Genomic DNA, 13,653 nt, shown 5'->3' with positions numbered 1-13,653 from the left:
ACTCAACCTCTTTGGGATAAACCTTTCAAAGTAATGTTATTTCTCTTAACTCTTAGCCTCATCATGAGTGTGACACGCAAAACAACTGTATAAAATAGTTTTACCTTGACTGACTTTGCCTCTTTATAGTAAACTTTATAGAGTATGTTCGTTTACTTAACTCTTTGCGTCATAAACATGGGGTGTAATGTGCAAAACAACTTGCACAAAAAGTTTTTCCGTAACAGAATCTGCCTTTTTGTGATAAACCTTTTATAGTGAAGGTCTTTTTCATAACTTTTTGCTTCTTATGAGTGCAACATGTAAAACAACTTGTATAAAACAGTTTTGTAATAACTTTTTGCCTATTATGAGTGCAATATGTAAAACAACTTGAACAAAACAGTTTTGTCATAACTAATTCAGCCTTTTTACAGTAAACTTAAAGAGCAATGTTCATTTTCTTTACTCTATGCGTCATCAACATGATTGTAACAAGTGAAACAACTTGTGTAAAAAGGCTTTATCGTGACTAATTCTGCCTTTTTGTGGTAATCCTTTTAGATTAGAGTAACGTTCTTTTACTTAACTCTTTGATTCATCAACATTAGTGCAATATGTAAAACAACTTGTGCAAAAAAGTTTCATCGTAACAGATTCTGCCTTTTTGTGATAAACCTTTCAGAGTGACTTTCTGTTTCTTAACCCTTTGCCTCATCATGAGTGTAAAATTCTGAACAACTCTTACAAAAATATTTCATCGTTACTAATTATATCTCTTTTTGATAAACTTTACGAACAAAGTTCCTTTTCATTGAACTCATGTTGGTGACTTTGCCTCATGACTATGAGTGTAACATAGAAGACAAATTGTACAAAAAAGGCTTAATTGTTCACAATTCTATATCTTTATGAAAAGCATTTCAGAATGAAATTCTTTTTCTTAACTCTTTACCCTCCTCATCAGTTTAAAATGCAAAAAAAAAAAAAAAAGCGCAGAAAGGTTTTATCGTAAGTAACGCTACCTTTTTGTGATGAACCTTTAATAATAAAATTATTTTCCTTCACTCTTTGCTCCATCAAAATGATAGTAACATGCAAAACAAATTGTACAAAAAGAGTTTCCGCAGCTAGTTCTGTATTTTAATATCCAAATTTACTTTTTATATAGTAAGCATTTGAATTCATTAAGTTAGCTTGAAAAAATATCTTAATGGTGTCGCTAAAATACAGACAAGGAAAAAGAATTATCTTGAAAATTTAATGAAATGACGTGATTCGAATACCTTCTACATCTCCATAAAAAATAATGCTTCGGGATATTTTATGTGTTGCTAAAACAACAGTAGGTGAAACAAAAAAAAAATAGTCCAAGGAAACCGCCAAAGGATAAGCTGGAGCCAAATCTGGAGAGTCATTTTCCTGGTAAAAGAAAACGACTATTTGCGATTTTTCGGAAACCCTGTTATGAAACCAGGCACGGTCTGAAAGCTAATGATTTTTCTGACCTTTTCTGATGGACGACGGTCAAAGGTCAGTAATGGCCGTACATCTCCCGGCTTTTGATTTGTTTATTCAGACGGGGAGAGAAATATCAGAACTCAGTTCTCTTTCCCGCTTTTCTTCGAGTTTTGTCTCATGTTATATGTACATTGTAGCCAGAGATATTTTAAAGACTCTACAAGCGTATTTCACGCATTGAAATTCAGAAATACGATTCAAATTTAAATCAAAAATATCTTCGCTCTTTGTATTTTTGGTAAAAGTCTAGCGTCCAAGGAAATGGGGGGGAAAAAAGTCAATTAGAACAGAAAAATATTACATTTGAATTTTGTATTTTTATAACACAAAGTGTTGTACAACATATTGAAAGTCAAAAGTCAAAATATCCAGGTTGCACTCTTAGTTTCATAAACGTCATAAAACGGTTCGTAACGTTGTGACAACCAGTTCAAAGCGTTTAGAAACGTTTAAACGTTGTGTGTGCAATCTGGGAAGTACTCCTGTCTTATTTTTCGGTCATCTTCCATTTCATTTAAAGAAGTTCAGCTCTTTCATGCAGTTGATCATTATTATGCCCTTCACTGATTTCGAATATTTCACTCCTCCAAAAAATGTTAAGGATTATTTTCATGCATTGAAAATAATTCCTAGCAATATCTCTGCGTGTGGAGTATGGGAATAGACTTGCCTTCACATGACGCAACCGGGGCAACGCTTTATCACTAGGTTATTTATCAATTAACAGATTTTGTACCTTTTTGAACAGCTGCCTACTTACTTTTAATACTGTGTTTTGCTTTGTGTAATTTGTTATGTGTTTCGACCAAGGATAGTTGTCTCTGAGCCTGCTGAATTGGATCTTTTTAAAAAATCTCTGACTGTACCTATTCATCAAATGTTTAGACTAAATTTGGGACATCTTTCGCAGAAATAACATTCGAATAAAAAGTGTAGTTTATTAGTACGAGAAAATAAAGTATCTATACTGTAGAGTATGTATGCATGTGCGTGAGAGCCCGAGTGTGTGTGTCTATGTGATAAGGGAGAGTCAAATTGCATATTTTGGTAACTATATTATTTTCAAAAACCAAAGTGTTTAATAAAATTCCTATTATTAGCATTGATTTCCCAACCCTTCTCATCTGAGTTAAATTCATCAATCCTTTTCGCATAAATTGACTAAAATTATGTTACCAAATAGTGATTTTATAATCATTGGTGAGTCAAAGACTTCGTTTGTATTGATATATATATATATATATATATATATATGAATAAACAATCAAAATAAATTGTAAATTGCAAAAAGCAAAAACACGGAAACACCAAAATGCAAAAGGTGAACCAGAGACCGATACTTTCTCAAGGGCAGGACCGGTCCCTAAGTTCACAAGTTTCACTTTAGCGTTTATTCTTTCATATTTCTTTCATTTTATTTGAATTTATGTTTAAAATGTTCTTATAATGTATCTCATTTTTTATACGTGTATATACAGGTAGTTATCAAAATAATGGAAACACTTGGGAAAAAAATTTTTGAATCGCTACTCTGCCGGAAATGTTCTGTTTATTAAGGTGCCCTTCTAACTTTAATCGCTCACACTGGTGACTCTATATGGTGATTGAGTTATGTGGTCACTTTTGCTGCTGTTGTTCGCTTTTTAGATATTACAATCCACTTCAATACCCGTCGGTTTATTTCACTGAGCTTCTTTCCGCTCACTATTTTGCTTTGCCGAGCTTGTCTTACCGCGCTGTGTGTATGCTGTTATGACTTTAGATACTGTACTTTTAGATGTGCCAAAAAGTTGAAATGTTTCAGTTACACTTGCTTCAGCTAGACGCGCTCCAACAATTTGGCCTCTTTAAAAATTTGAGAGGTCCGACATTTCACGTGCTTGAAAAAAAATCCAACATTTCCAGAACTTCAGTTAAACCACCAAATAGTACCAGAATACGTACATTGCTATACATTAAAAAAAAAAAAAAAAAAAAAAAAAAAAAAAAACAGATATCTAATTTTATCCTGTATTACTTACAAAGCGCATTCAAAAATGTCACTCATAGTTATATATATATATATATATATATATAGTGTGATAAAGAAACAATAAAAGTGCAAATAGTAAAATATTAACATAATAACAGCAATACAAATGTAAAAATTAACACTAAATTGATGGAGCCTATCTCATAAGCAGTGGAACATCCATCCAGTAGTATTTTGGCATGTTCGTAACTTTCAATACGTTATATGTATATATAAGTATATATATTTGTGTGTGTGGTTGTCATGGATAAAGACGTTTGGAATTATGCTGTCAAAACTTAATATCATAGGTTATCTCCTATTTTTATGCATTACGTTTCATTGTTTCGTTTTCTCTTTAAGGTGATTGTCTGCTCTTCTTTATTCGTCATGCATTCCCAAGCGATTATCTTGTGAGAAAATAGACCCTCTGCACACTACTCGGTTGTCGTTCTTAATGGTAAAACATTCTATTTTCCTAGTTTTCCTCTCCAGTAAGTGAAAGAGATTATCTCATGGGGCGTATTTTCTGTTCCGGCACAGATTAACGGGAAGCTATTTTCGGCTTAGACTATCCACCAAAGATAAACTTTGCTCGAAGCCCTATTCTAGCCTTGAACATCTTACAATAAAAGCTAAGAGCTCATATTTGCACTTTTTTTTCCTTTAGAGGTCTTGACGCTTTTATTTGATAAAGTTTTAAAAGTAAATATCGGGAGGTTTTTTACATTTTTTTAACGAAAATTTTACGTACCATTTACGATTTAGTTAGAAACAATGAAAGCGACCATTGTAAGTTTTGGGACCTTTGCGGTGCTTTTTAACTTGAACAGTTTACTTAACTTTTGACTCAATTGTAATTTACTCTGCTTGGAGACGCAACAAATAAGTTATGCGCTCAATTAACAAAAGTTGTAATCGCTGCAATGAAATTTTGAAAGATATTTAATTAAATAATGAAAAATATTTTACTCGAGCAATTGTATCTCACAAGCCTGCATGCTATGGTTGAGCAACAGAAAATTTCACCATAATTAAGTTACAACAAAAGAAAACTTAAACACAAACTTATATTCCCTTGCCTCCGGCCTATAAAAGAAATGCGATTTTCAGGGAGGAAACTCCCTCTTTATTTTTTGTTTCTGGTAGAGAACTGTGTAAATTCATCAAAAGACACTATCTCTGTAAATTCCATCGCAGGTCACTACAGGTTTATAAAACTCGGTGCTTTTATCGTGTGAAGTTTTTAGTTAAATACGTTTTATTTCACTAACCTACATCTAATTCCTAAAAACCTCTGTAAGAGTAGGCTACGGACATATTAGAACACAAAGTATCCATACATCAACGTAATGGTAGCGAGTCAAAGTACTCGTATAAAAGACACGGTTTTGTTGAAATTTGTTTTCTCTAATTAAAAGTCATCATGAAAACAATCTTTGTAGAGATACAGTAAGTTTTAATGAATACTTACCTTTTCATAAACGTTCGACACACATTAATGAAATGAAAAAAAAAATATCTGCATCGAAAATTAGGTATAACCACCTTGTGGATTATCTTAAACCATAAGGTATTTATTAAGTTTTAAAGTATTCTCAGTTGATTTAATGTAGCAATGCAATAAGGTTTGCTTACGATATCCTCATATGTATATAATAGCCAGTGATCAAGTAACGCGCGTGTTTCAACAATGAAACTCACGCTACGGCATGATGATTTGATAATGTGTTTCGGTAATGTTTAACTTGCAGGGAAAGGCTTTGTTGTGACAAGGCTGAACTCGATTCGTTAACTTAAGAGTTTTACTGGTAATACTGTATCATTTAAGGGGAATGAAGAAATGAAACAGCGGTCAACAATGAACGCTATCTACTGGAGTTTAGGGTTAATCCACTGGAGTTAGGGTTAAAATTTCAACTATCATCAAACAGGCAATTGCTTTGTTAAAATGTAGAAGAAGAGAAGCAATTTTCACCCGTCATACCTTGACGGGCGATTTTCTAGTCAATAATAAAATGCAATAAGGATAAAATGAGTAATCTAAAAGCATTAGATACAAGCAAACTATTTGAATTAAACAGGTCACTGTAGCTCGGAAATCCTGCGAAAACTGGATTTTCAGACCATTGTAAAAAATGAGTATTTCTTTTCCGATAGAAACCATTAAGTTTATGGCCACGTGCCCTCTTGGTGTAGAGGACTAAAATCATCGTCTGCTAGTTCGCAATGATGGAGGAATATTGAACAAATTCTCTCGGAAATTTAACGTCCGTATCCAAGCAATCCAAACTATTTTCTCACGTGTACAACCTAGATTGAAAATCTATTGTAACATGAGTGTTCTTGGTTGATATCAAGAAGTGAAAAAAACTTGTGCTTGTGCAAAGAAATCGCTACTAGGCTTCAGAAATATAGAAAATATTTGACGATTTTTGACTGAAGATTAAAAACCTATTTAAGAGTTCAGTAATTGTGTAAACAAAATAAAGTGATGGATATCTATATCTTTCTTGCCCACAGATAGATCATTTTTCGAAGAGGCAAAACTGAGCTCTTGTTCGATAGTAGTTTACATGGACTAAAATGCTCTCCCAAGCATTTGTACCAACATTCGTCAAAGCTTGGTATAATTGTTCATTCCAGCAACTATGCTCTCTCGTTTGTTCACATACGTGAACTATAACTTGTTAAACGAAATCACGAAACAAAAGTTTCAAGAGAAGCATTGAATACTGACTTTAAGAAAGACCGCGAGGAAAAAACTTATTTTCATGTAGATTATAGAATGACACAACTCTATTAATTTAAAAATATATTTCGTAGACCGGCAAAAACGATCAATTAAATCAAAATATTAAATATCAACTGCCATTACTTAGCAAAAACTCAATTTCGTAACCTTTGCAAAAATGTCAGCAACAATAGTTACAAGTAGTTATCACAGTCGCTATCATTTAGCAAACTCACCGAAAATCAAGGAACATCAAAGCTCATTCTCTAGCATTCAACAAAAACCAAAACTTCAGAATGCTAGAGTTAGGTCGCAACAATCCAACAAAAACATGAATGATTGGTCAGTTATTTTCTTTAAAAGAGAGAAAGGAAAACGACTGCTTCTTATTAAATTGACAATTTTTACTTTTGAACTAATAAGAAAGAGTAAAATTTGGGGCTGTATATCAAAAATTTATAACAAGCTATTCTTTTCGATGCAAGTTCATCATTAGAAAGTTGCCGAACAAAGATTCTATAAAAAAGGCAAACAACAAAACTGAAGTGAAGAGAACTTATTCCATTTACGGCTCTCTAGAAAAGTGCAAGAAAGGAAATTCAAGAAATCCCCCCCTCCCCCAGCATGACAAAATCCCTCGGGCTATCTTCGTAGAAAACGAAAGCATCCGAACTCAGGAAACTGTTCGGTGCAAGAATCGAATAGCCGCAGAGACAGGGGTTAGGGGAGATAGACAATCCACTGGATTTCACGCCTCAGAAGGCCGTTTGTTTCCCTTTCCGGTTTAGTAGTTTTCTTCCTGCTTCTTCTCATCGGTTGGTATGTTACTACTTAATCAAACTTCTAGTGTTTTCACTAGGAAAAGGTCTCAGACTCGACTTAAGGGCTTTTCAATTAGACAGTTTGGCGGACACGTTGACTCCGCTCTTAATGGCAATTAACACAATTAAATTAACCGCGTAGTCTTGAGCGCTGAGAAGTTTTGAACATGAACGCTTGAGGGAATTCAGGGTTTGCGTGTTTTGCCTTCAGTCTTCACTAAAGGATTTTTCTTTTGCGTTTCAGAAGATAAAGGGAGGATATGACTTTCTGCTGGGGATTGCTAAAATTAATTTTATAAACAAGTTTCGATTGCCGTTTAGATTTTCACTGTTGTTGTTATTTTCCCCAAGCATAAAGCACTAATATAAAGTATCGTTAGGATCACGAAAGTAATTATCAATTTTCGGAATTACTTGCGGAGAAAATAAGAGTATCGAATATTATTCTCTGTACTAATGATAATTTCTTACACCATAGAGTTTTCGGTGAGAAGTTCCATTACAATATCGCTTCAAGACAATTTAATTTTCAATGTCCTCAAAACGAATACGGGTAAGTGCTGTGGAAACAGCACATATATCCCGTCCTATGAAAATGGCTGAAACAAATTAATTGATTTATCAAACAAACAAGCATTACTTTTAAAAGAATAAAATTTCACAACATGTTTCGAATACATTTTTACATTTAACTTGAAGTATAAAAATAAACATACTGTATTTTTCAAAAGGTTGCTGCATGTTTCACAGAACTTTCATTTTAACATACTTTGAAGAAATTATATTGAATCAAAATTATATATATATATATATATATATATATATATATATATATACAGGGTGTTCCGTTTTAACCTGCAAGACCTTTATTTTCGCAACCGTTAGTCCTAGATGTATACTTCCAATTGCAAAAATGTTCGAAATCAGATGCAGAGTTAAGATATTGAAAGTTTGAAGCAAAAATCAAAATGAGCCAAAAAATACAATATTTAACTTTTTATGCAGGCCTCAGGTCCCTTTACTTATGTTTAGGGAAATTTTCTCCATTGAAAAATTATTCGAACACAAAAAGTTTGACACTAGTACGACCAATATTCATCGTTGTGGTGTAAGTCACAAAGCGATGCGTTTCATAGCTCGGTGAATATTGGTCGTACTAGTGTCAAACTTTTTGTGTTGGAATAATTTTTCAATGGTGAAAATTTCCCTAAGCATAAGTAAGGGGACCTGGGGCCTGTATAAAAAGTTAAATTTTGTATTTTTCGATTTATTTTTATTTTTGCTTCAAACTTTCAATATCTTAACTCTGCATCTGATTTTGAACATTTTTGAAATAGGAAGTATACAACTAAATCTAACGATTGCAAAAATATAGGTCTTGCAGGTTAAAACGGAACACCCTGTATATGAGTGTGTAATATAATTTACCTTTACACTTACTACATATGATTTTAAACAATTTTTTTACGTTTGAATAAAGGTTTGAAGTTGGACTCATGATTCAGTTTTGGCATTACGATCATAAGTATAAAGTTGTTCTTATAAATCCATCTCTTGCGTCTATCTGATCTTTTTCCTCGTATGCCCTTCTCTGATTTAACTCCTTTGCATTTTGACTGTCGTCCACTGCCATGACCAATAACAAGTTCTCAAAATCGGCAACGTAGCAATTTCTTTGGATCACCAGATCCACTGTTTAAACAAATGACTTATAGATTGTGTAACTTTCAAAAAGTGTACAATTTCATGTTTCACGAAAGTTATATTATTATTATTTTTTTTTTTTTTTTTTTTTTTTTTTTTTTATGGAACGATAAGAAGACTTCCTTTTTAAGGTATGACTTCAGAATATCTTCATTTCGTTATTAGTTCAGATAGAACATGTAGAGCTCAGTAACTCAATAATTTAGCGTTAAAGAACGCTAATGAGCGAAATGTCATGGATTTTTGACAGCAAGATCAGGGTCACATTTTCTTCCAGTATTACATTGACAATATACATCAAGTAAACTGGATGATAAGCCGAAAAACAGTTGAAGCTTTACTGATAATTCGGCACATGTTCCCCTTTCACACTCCGGCTGTTGAAGCTGGTTAGTGAGTGGGTACATTGGTATTTTAGGGAAGAGGAAAGATATGGATTTATAAGGAAAACGTTATACTCCTGATCATCAGTGCTAAAATTGATTCATAGCACAACTTCAAACCTGTATTTTAAAGTAGAAACGTGTTTAAAGTCATATAGTAATTGTTAATAAATAAATAACTTGGCTGGGTATATGGGAAGAGCAGGATGTGGATCACGAAATGCAACCACCTCCTTGTGGTGGATTCTGGGTTGTTAATGTAACAAAATATAATTGCATTTCCAACAAAGAACTGCATAGTGTACATTTATAGAAAAAAAAATATAACTGGATTACAAAGGAAGAAATACATACTGCGATGTGAAAAAAGTTCAACAGGTTTTTTTCCACCACGAATAAAACACGAGTAGAAAATTAAATTCTAGAAGAATACCAGTAAAGATTTGTGGGTGAGACCTCAAGGTGCAACACTTCGTTAAACTCTGCCACTTTTAGAATATAATCGATATTAGTTTTGGTTTATGTTGCGTCTAATTGCATTTCATCGATCTGAAACCAATTTCAATAAATATATACAAAAAGGGCCTCGAAAACAGTCCAGGGCCCCAGCAAGAACTAGTACCGCCACTGAGAGTAATTGATGGCAATTTGAAAATTCCACTTTTGAAGAACATCATGTTATTGAAATCGAAGAATTCAAGTAGTACTGTTTTGACATTCATTTTTGAGCTTTCTTCCCGCATTTTTTTTTTTTTTTTTTTTTTTTGAAATAAATGAATGACTAGAAATCGGTGAGTGCAAGGTCTAAAGAGTTGATTCAAAAGAACTTTCCAGCTAAGCTTTGCAATTTTGTGACGAGTCCACCAAATCTACATGTGATCTGGGAAAATCGTGAAGCAATATATGACTTGTTTCCTGCCCTACGCTAGCGAGGTTCAGCCAAACTTTCCCTTTATTTTCACAAACTGGAAAAACAACGGGCCTCTTACCCTAGACCAGTGACAGGGGGGGAGAAGGGATATGTGTTGGCCCGGGCCTGAAAGGGGCCCCGAGATATTTTAAATGATGGGTGAAATATATGTAGGGATGTAGGGTAACAATGCTACTTTGTGAAATACACCGCCAGCTCAGTCATTTCCAGCCGAGGACTGCAGTTTCGTGCTTATTAGCACTCATCAGCCCGGCATAGGAAAGTGATTGAGCTGGAGATGGAAAACCTCTTAAGGAAGCCAAGAGTGCGAAACAAACTGGTAGCTAATATAGAATTAGCAGTATTTCACGTATTTCTGCTTTAGCCCTGGCTAATGGGCGGTAATTTACTGAATAATGCTACTTTGGTTTGAAAAGCCAATTAAAAAGTACAAAAATAAATATATACAAGACCCCCCTTTTAAGACCAGTCCTAACTTATGGAAGTGAATGTTGGGCTTTAACTAAAGCAGAAGAAGATAGATTGGTGGTTTTTTGAAAGAAAAATTTTGAGAAGAATTTTTGGTGCTGTCCAGGAAAACAACAGATGGCGCACTCTCTATAATTTTGAGATATATAAAAAATTCTATAAACAGCCAGATATTATCCACTTTATTACAGCGAATCGCATTAGATGGCTGGGGCATCTCTTTAGACTAGGTAGTAGGGACCCAACCCATAAAGTCCCCTTCACAATTCCAGATGGTGCGCGCAAGAGGGGCCGTCCACCAACCAGATGGCTCGACTGTGCCGAAAAAGGCTTAAAAACTGTTGGCCTCAGTGGATAGAGGAAATCTGCTTCTGACAGAGCGGAATGGAGGAAACTGATTGAGACGGTCTTGGCCTGCCCTAGGCTGTAGTGCCGAAAAAGAAGAAAAAGTAGGGGTAAACAATATGGAGAAAAGCCCGTAGAAGACGGCAAATTCCCCAAAATTTCTGAGCACACCATTGACTAGCGGTCGGTAAACCGTCGACCGTTTGATCTCGAACCCATTTCCACTCATCCTTGCAACATTTTCTTTATTTTTATTGTCAGATTACCATTAATAAACGTTATCTTCTGGAAAACAATTAGGTTCATCTCCTAAATCATAAGTTTTTTGAAAATTTTCAAAATTGAGTCATTCCACGTGAACTGAGCTATTCTTTTAAATCGTCTCAACTCTACAATCTCCGATTTGGATGAAATTTTAAAGATGTGTAGAGATGCCTCTGAAACTAAATTGTGCAAATTTTCAGCTTCTGAGGTCCAAACCCTGAGGATCTAGGATCGCTCGAAAAAGTGATCCAAAATGGCGGATGAACTTTTTGTGACAAATTACCATCTTTAAGCCGAAGGTTGCAGAAAAATTTATCACACAGGAAGCCTGAAACTGTAGGAGCTTAAAGTACAATTGGCTGTTAATACATTCAAATATTTTTGTGAATTTGAGCTCATTATATTCTGTATAGCACGCATGTAAACTCGTGAAAAAGCGAGTTGGATTTTAGGTTGTCATAAAGCTGAACAAAATAATCCAAAAGCTCTTCGTGATTACATAGAAAAAAAATACTTGTTTTTAATGGGCTACAGTTTCAGAGTTCAAAGATCTATTTTCTAAAAGATATTGTCACCCAAAGTGGTTTATCAAAACCGTTCAAAAGTGAAAATTAGACTTTTCAAAGCACTGTAGCTCAAGTTTGTCACCTCGCATCTTCTTTTTCGTTTGTGGGTCTTACATTCCATGTCAAGTGATCCAAAGTTTTTTCATCACATTTTTGTATTTTTTTGAAATTTGGCTCATCGATTGTACCCTTCAAGGTAATCAAAAGTCCTAATTTTTTTTTTATCTCTTTTATTTTTTTTATTATGAGACTTTTATTTTTGGAAAAACCCTCTTTTTTTCGTGGATGCTTGAACATAAAACGGACGATAACTCAGCATCAAATATAGATATTAAGATTTGTTAAAAAGCATTTTAAAGTACATTAGTTGCTGTTTAATATGATATGCAACATGACTAATTTTGTAAAAAAGTTCATTTTCAAAAATTTAAATTTAAATTTAAATTTTAAATTTCTCAGATAACATATAATGATTTTTTTTTAATTCCAAAAAATTTTTGTGTATTTTATCTTCATTTGTGCAAAATTTCAAGTTGGGATCTCAATGGGATCATATTCGTATGAATTTTTGAATAAAATTTGACTTAAGAAATAATGATATTTTCCAGATTCTATTTAGTTAAATATGAGGCTCTCTTACTAGTGATAGTCCAGTGAGTAGTAAGTAAACATGATAACATGATTATGCTTGATATGAGCCGGGATGAATTTGTAGATTCGTAATCCCGCCCTCCCCCTCCCCCGCACCAACACTTTTATCTTTTTTTTTTTTTTTCAAAACTGTTTAAAAAAAAAAAAAATAGTACGTAAGAGTTAATAATCAAAACAAACGCTGCTAAACATCAGAAGTGACTGAGGCTTGTAAATTGGGGGGGGGGGGGATCACAAACACTGAAAGTTGGGAAAACTTTAACAGACAAAAATAACCAGGGGAATACTCTGGATACATCGTATGCTCTCAAACATTTTTTAGACATATTATATTTTTGAGTTTTTGATGCATACACATATTGTCCATAATGGATTACTGGGAGTATACGCTCAGAAAAATTGTTGGGAACATCACTGAATGGAATCACACTCATTTAAAGCTTTTTTCCCCCCTTGGATGGTAGAGTGAGGGGGGGGAGCAATCAGGAATGAAGATTAACAATATGGAAAGTTATGCTCAAAAGATCAAAGTTTGATTGATCTATAACTGCTTTTAATATATGTATAGATAGATCTCGTTGCATTACTCTCCTTCACAACAGAAATTAAAAAGTAAGCAAGCAATAAAGAAAAGAAAATACAGCTGCACTCCAGATGTTGAAGAAAGTTATGTGTGGACAAACATACGATCTGATACTTTGATTTATTTGTAGTTTCGTGTGAAAAGAATGGAAGAACATTAAAACAAGTGGGGGAAACCCGATTTTGCTATGATCTTGGGGCAAACTATTTCTTTCCTCCTTCGGAAATTGAGGGTTGGTGTTGGGGTAGGGAACGAAATGAATCATGACTTTCCTTATCAGATATTGAATTAATCAAGTACACTTTGTGAAGTTATGATCTAAAAGAAACACTTGGTCTGAAAAAAAAAGAACATACGGGGTAAAAATAATTCTCAATTCAATCCCCATGTAAGGCGTGATACTAGTATAGTGTTAATCGTATGTATGGGTGGGGGGTATGGGGGGTTGTACATCTTTTTCTTTTAAAGAAGAACATTTACCACAATAAATAAGTTTACTATTCAGTTTTTTTTTTAATTTTATTTTTTTAAATTTTAAAAACTTAAAAAAACAAAAAAATTAAAAGTGTGGCGCCAGGGAGGGGGGGGGGGGAGGCGGGCTTACCAATCTACAAGTTTATACCAGTTCATTTTAAGCATAGTCATGTTTACTTACTACTCATTTGACCATCACCATTAAGATAATCCCATGT

This window comes from Uloborus diversus, chromosome 6 (assembly GCF_026930045.1).
Source record: "Uloborus diversus isolate 005 chromosome 6, Udiv.v.3.1, whole genome shotgun sequence".
Taxonomy (NCBI): Eukaryota; Metazoa; Arthropoda; class Arachnida; order Araneae; family Uloboridae; genus Uloborus; species Uloborus diversus.
Note: the sequence above shows the minus strand (reverse complement) of the source record.